Raw genomic sequence first — 7,183 nt, 5'->3', positions numbered from 1 at the left:
GTGGTTTTACCTCCCTGAGTCTGAGGGGTGGTTTTACCTCCCTGAGTCTGAGGGGTGGTTTTACCTTCCTGACTTGGAATTATATCAACTCCCTACCCAAGGCTTTTGCTTGCGACCATATAGTTACATATTTTGGACATCAGAGCAACCTTGAGGGAATCTTATTTGAGTCAGAAAATGACATTCATATGATAGGTAAGCTATACAAAACCTTCCAGAAAGACTATCCAAGTGACTATCTCTTTAAAAAATATATATATATTAACTATTGGAACCAAAATTTAAAAATAATTGATGTTGTCACGAGATGGAGGGAAAGTTAGAGCATAATTAATGAAATTACAGTTAACAAAAATGTTGATCCAGTATAAACTAATGTATGGAACATATTATACAAGAGACAAAATTCACAAATTTTACAGCACAACGGCAGAGTCATGTCTCAAGTGTAAAACTAACAATGACTCAATAATCCAGGACTTCTGGGAATGCTATAAAGAGTTAGAAAGTTGGATATCAGAGGTATTACAATGTAAATGTACTTTTTAATCTTTCTGTCTGCATATTTCAAGACATGGCATATTGGGGGGGGGGGGGGGCATAGTGAGAGACCTAATGGGCTGGAAGATTCTCTTCTCATCTTGGAAAAAAAACTATACTAGAAACATAGAGAATTGATCTGCCATCATTGACACAGTGTTGAAATATCATGGGAGAAAAAATGAATTGGTACAATTTTACGGCTGTGGCAACCAATAATGCAGGCACTAGGGATGGAGGTGTGGTCAGGCACTAGGGATGGAGGTGTGGTCAGGTATTATGGATGGAGGAGGTGTGGTCAGGTATTATGGATGGAGGAGGTGTGGTCAGGTATTATGGATGGAGGAGGTGTGGTCAGGTATTATGGATGGAGGAGGTGTGGTCAGGTATTAGGGATGGAGGTGTGGTCAGGATTTAGGGATGGAGGTGTGGTCAGGCATTAGGGATGGAGGTGTGGTCAGACATTAGGGATGGACGTGTGGTCAGGCACTAGGGATGGAGGTGTGGTCAGGCACTAGGGATGGAGGTGTGGTCAGGTATTAAGGATGGAGGTGTGGTCAGGTATTATGGATGGAGGTGTGGTCAGGTATTAGGGATGGAGGTGTGGTCAGGTTTTAGGGATGGAGGTGTGGTCAGGTATTATGGATGGAGGTGTGGTCAGGTATTAGGGATGGAGGTGTGGTCAGGTATTAGGGATGGAGGTGTGGTCAGGCACTAGGGATGGAGGTGTGGTCAGGTATTAGGGATGGAGGTGTGGTCAGGCATTAGGGATGGAGGTGTGGTCAGGCACTAGGGATGGAGGTGTGGTCAGGCACTAGGGATGGAGGTGTGGTCAGGCACTAGGGATGGAGGTGTGGTCAGGCACTAGGGATGGAGGTGTGGTCAGGCACTAGGGATGGAGGTGTGGTCAGGCACTAGGGATGGAGGTGTGGTCAGGCATTAGGGATGGAGGTGTGGTCAGGCATTAGGGATGGAGGTGTGGTCAGGCACTAGGGATGGAGGTGTGGTCAGGCACTAGGGATGGAGGTGTGGTCAGGTATTAGGGATGGAGGTGTGGTCAGGCACTAGGGATGGAGGTGTGGTCAGACATTAGGGATGGAGGTGTGGTCAGGCACTAGGGATGGGTTCAGGTCAGAGGAGATGTAGTCATTGTTTGTGTGTGTCTGTAAGTGATTGTTTGTATCTGGAGTAAAACTGTATTTTTTATTTTTTTAAGTTGGTCAGGTAAGTGAATAAAAAGGCAGGATGTGGATAAATCTCTTAGGAAGCAACAGTGATATGGCCCTCATCAAATATGCAGACGACATGGCTCTGGTTGCTTGCCTGGAGGTCAAGTCCATCTCCAGCTACTCCCAGTTCATTGACTGCCTCTTGACGTGGTTTGACAGTAGCTTCCTTGACCTCAACGTCACCAAGAATAAAAAACTGTGCCTTGGAGGAAAGAAAGCTGGGAAATGGAAGCCCTTCTCTGGAGCTTGTCACCATGGAAGGACGTGGAGCAAGTCACACATATTAAATACTTGGGGACAATTTTCGACCACAAACTTAGCTTCCAGTAAAACACAGACCTTATCTACAAAAAGTCCAGGCAGCTTATTTCCCTACTTTAGACACAATTAAGTTTTAATGCAAGCAAACACACTGATCATGGTGTACAAATCCCTGATCGAGTGTTCTCAATTACAACATCCCCTTCGGGTATGGGAACCTCTCAGTGAGAAACAGGAGTTAACTGGCACAAGTTGTCCCAGGCCAGCAAAACTGTCCGCAGCAAACGGCCACAACTCCAAGAACTGTACACACAAAGCATCACAAGGAAAACTGCAACATCCTTCCAAATGCTGCCGTCAGGTCGGAGACGACAGGTGGAACTCACAAAGAAGAACGGTCCCCCAAAAAATGTATCCCCTCTGCAGTGACAATCCTTATTAAGACTGATGAACGGACATGTAAATGTTTCATGTGTTTCATTCTGACATTTCATTCTGACATTTCAATATTTAACGTGTTTCATTCTGACATTTCAATATTTAATGTGTTTCATTCTGAGATTTCATTCTGACATTTCAATATTTAATGTGTTTCATTCTGACATTTCAATATTTAATGTGTTTCATTCTGACATTTCATTCTGACATGTAAATATTTAACGTGTTTCATTCTGACATTTCAATATTTAATGTGTTTCATTCTGACATTTCATTCTGACATGTAAATATTTAATTTGTTTTATTCTGACATTTAATTCTGACATTTCAATATTTAATGTGTTTCATTCTGACATTTCAGTCTGACATGTAAATGTTTGATGTGTATGTTTTATCTCTGTTTTTATTATTTTATTGTAACTCAGAGCGCCATGACACATTTTCATTCTGTTTAAACGTAATAGACAATAAAGTTGGTATTTTCTGCTTATCTTAAAGCCCGGCTCTTTCATCCTTTAAGTTACAGAAAATCAAATTTGATACGGTAAGTAATTGTACAAAGAAGTCCGACTTCGACGTTTATCCCTAACCCTCCGAAAAGAGACACATACATAGAGTTTGGAGCAGGGGGCTACCATACTACAGCACCTGTGGAACAGTTGTTGTGCCTTGCTCAAGGGCAGGAAAGCAGGTATGGAGCATCTAGGATTTAACACCAGAATCCACTTCCTGTCTCCCAGGGTGATGAAAGAATGGTTTACTGATGTTACCACTTACTTCCTGTCTCCCAGGGGGATGAGAGAATGGTTTACTGATGTTACCACTTCCTGTCTCCCAGGGGGATGAGAGAATGGTCTTACTGATGTTACCACTTACTTCCTGTCTCCCGGGGTGATGAGAGAATGGTCTTACTGATGTTACCACTTACTTCCTGTCTCCCAGGGTGATGAAAGAATGGTTTACTGATGTTACCACTTACTTCCTGTCTCCCAGGGGGATGAGAGAATGGTTTACTGATGTTACCACTTCCTGTCTCCCAGGGGGATGAGAGAATGGTCTTACTGATGTTACCACTTACTTCCTGTCTCCCGGGGTGATGAGAGAATGGTCTTACTGATGTTACCACTTACTTCCTGTCTCCCAGGGTGATGAAAGAATGGTTTACTGATGTTACCACTTACTTCCTGTCTCCCAGGGTGATGAAAGAATGGTTTACTGATGTTACCACTTCCTGTCTCCCAGGGTGATAAGAGAATGGTTTACTGATGTTACCACTTACTTCCTGTCTCCCAGGGGGATGAGAGAATGGTTTACTGATGTTACCACTTCCTGTCTCCCAGGGGGATGAGAGAATGGTTTACTGATGTTACCACTTCCTGTCTCCCAGGGTGATGAGAGAATGGTCTTACTGATGTTACCACTTACTTCCTGTCTCCCGGGGTGATGAAAGAATGGTTTACTGATGTTACCACTTCCTGTCACCCAGGTTGATGAGAGAATGGTTTACTGATGTTACCACTTACTTCCTGTCTCCCAGGGTGATGAAAGAATGGTTTACTGATGTTACCACTTCCTGTCTCCCAGGGTGATGAGAGAATGGTTTACTGATGTTACCACTTCCTGTCTCCCAGGGTGATAAGAGAATGGTTTACTGATGTTACCACTTACTTCCTGTCTCCCAGGGTGATGAGAGAATGGTTTACTGATGTTACCACTTACTTCCTGTCTCCCAGGGTGATGAGAGAATGGTTTACTGATGTTACCACTTCCTGTCTCCCAGGGTCTTTCTGATGTTAATGATTTATTCAAATCTCTTTCCATCTGTCAAGATTATTCCTCATTCATTTTGACCTAATGCTGCTCACTCGGGATATTGTTTTAACATTTTGAGAGTAATGATATACAGTTGACTCCTGATAAGTGCATTTTGTATAAGTGTAAACTCTGTTTTAAGTGAACTACAGTGTTCTTCCAGCCCCAATTCAACAAAATTCTATATAACTGCATTCTCTGGTTTTAGTGCACGCTGTCCCATCAGTAGCAGCTGTCAGGAGTCACCCGTGTTACAATTAGTTCTGTCCTTTTATTCAGTTAGAATCTATATCCATTATCACTGGTGTGTACCTTGTAGTAAAACTCCAGGTTATTGATACTGATTTATACGAATATTGATTTCAAGTGTACTTTTCAGAAAACATCTTAATTTGTCCACTAGTTTTATTTCCATTCATTTGAACCTAATGGTGCTTATTCATGATGTTGATTTAATCTTGTATAGATAAGAGTAATGATACACAGTCGACTCCACTGTTTGTCTACATGTAGTCATCGTTCTACTTTACTACTGGTCTTTAGGCTGCCTTGCAGAGTAATCCTCCATCCAGTTGATGACCCTGTTGTGAGTTTCTGGGCTCACAACCAGCTAGAAGGAAGGAGTTTCCCAAAATTCCTTGACTAAAACACGGAAGTAAAATTGGGAGACAAAAAAAATGGGACGATCGAAGGTTACGAATGTAACCATGGTTATGTGAGCTATTGAATCACTACAGGGTATCCTTCCGCACGGCAGGATACATTCCTAGTAAGGATTTTCAGATTAGTCCCGTGTACTGGGTAGTGCTCCAGCTGATCCCCTTAAATAGCTTCTGCACGCACTACTTCCACCTCGTGTGCCTTTTTCGAGGCGCTGTAGATCACTGACAAACGGTGGCGTTTTCCACCACTGTCGACAAAGAGGTCTGGAGTGATCCAATAGCTCACGTAACCGTGGTTACATTTGTAACCTTCGTTATGTAGCACTGTATAGGTTACTGGATCGAATCCTCGAGCTGACAAGGTACAAATCTGTCCTTCTGCCCAGTGTTGCCAACTCCTCCTCAGTAAAAGAAAGTAGCTATTGGCTGTCCTAAAAGTCGCTAAATGATGTCATCGCCTAATTTGCATAAATGGCCACGTGCATGTAATTGTGATGGATGCTGTAGGAGAGAGAGGAACGACGTCGTGGGAGAGATAAAAAGTGAGTAAAAAAACACCCTAAATATGTTTTAATACTACAAATGAGCAAGCTGCAGAGAATGGCATCACACACAGCGAATAAGAACCAGACATTTGAGGCCATACTCCTCCTTCAGCACTTTATGGACCCCATTGTTAATCCCCGTCATAACAGAGGCGTTATCAGTCCCCTATCCCCAGGAGATTCTCTTTTTTAAGACAACACTTCCTGAGGACAGCAACAACAGCACGGGCTATAGATTTGACATCTTCTCCAACTCAACAAGCTCCAGAAATGTTGATACAATTGTCTGCTTGGTGTCACTAAAGTACCTTATCACAACCCCCAGGCTACTTAGAAACACTTACATCTGTGGACTCATCGAGGAGGAGGCTGAAACGCTGGTCACCCACATCGGCGACCAACTTTTTCAGAAAGTATGGTGCTAGAACACCGTTAATCATTTCTGTGCACTTTGTCCTGTGCATTTTGAAGTGGGTAGCAGCAGTGGAGTCTGAGAAAAGCAGCTCTACATGCTTCTCCAATGTGATCACATGCCAGCATGGAACAGTGTTCAGCGATAACTAATGCCATGGTGGCCTCAGCCTTATTCGCAGAGTACATTTAATAAACCATAAATGGCAGCTTGTTTTTGGTGGAACTGTTATAAGGCTTTGCCTTTTGAGTATGTTTTAGAGTTGTCGTGTTTTTTTACATCACTAAGTTTGGCGTAGAAATCAGCCTTACAATACAGCCAGCCCGTGTATCATCTCCAATACAGGCAGTATGCCCGTGTATCATCTCCAATACACGGCTTCAACCAGCCTTTGAATTCAGGGTTTGATTCCCACTCCTTTCTGTATTTTTGAGTGTACAGTTTAGACTGAGACATGACGAACCAGCCAGCTAGATGTTTAGCTTATGTCACAGAGAGGCACACACACACACAGTGGGCAAGGTGAGTAAGTGACTGAGGCTGTGTGAGTCAAATGCAGTGATTTATTTTAGACATTTACATCCCGCCCTGAATGTAAGCCAGGGCGGGATCAGCCAGCGGCGGCTTCCCACATGCGCGATTCATTTGCAGTCTGGACAGGGAGGGGTGAACATCTCCTGCTCTGACTGCAGCTGGGAGGGACTGCTAAGCGAGGACTGGGCCGCCTGTGAGTGCTTTGTGACGGGGGTGGGGCCCACGGCAGCAACCGCTGCTCGTTGAGAAGAGTGAGAACGATACGTACTTTCACGTCAGAGTCTCCAAAAGTCTCCAATAACACCAGAAAAAGTTGCTAGATTTGTCACTAGTCGATTTTTTTTGAAAATGTGTCTCTAGAGGGGTCTGAATACTCGCTAAATATAATGACAAAGTCGCTAAGTTGGCAACACAGCTTCTTTCCCTTAGCAAAGCAGTTAACCCACTGTTCCCGGACGCCGAAGACGTGGATGTTAAGGTAGCTCACCGCACTTCTCTGATTCACAGAGGTTTGGTTAAATGCGGAAGGCATTCAGTTGTACATCTGACTAGGTATCCCCCTTTCCCTATTATGGTATCACAATACCAGATTAAAAGTGCAATATGCCAAAACCACTCTGCCATTTCCTGGTTGCTAAAATTCGAATAGTTCGCCTATTTTCAGTTGTGACAAAACAAGCAGTCATTGTGTAGGTAATCATTGTACCGTTTAAATCGCTGTGAAATATATTTTCCATAAACCCAAAATAT

Source organism: Oncorhynchus clarkii, chromosome 9, assembly GCF_045791955.1.
Source record: "Oncorhynchus clarkii lewisi isolate Uvic-CL-2024 chromosome 9, UVic_Ocla_1.0, whole genome shotgun sequence".
Lineage (NCBI taxonomy): Eukaryota > Metazoa > Chordata > Actinopteri > Salmoniformes > Salmonidae > Oncorhynchus > Oncorhynchus clarkii.
Note: the sequence above shows the minus strand (reverse complement) of the source record.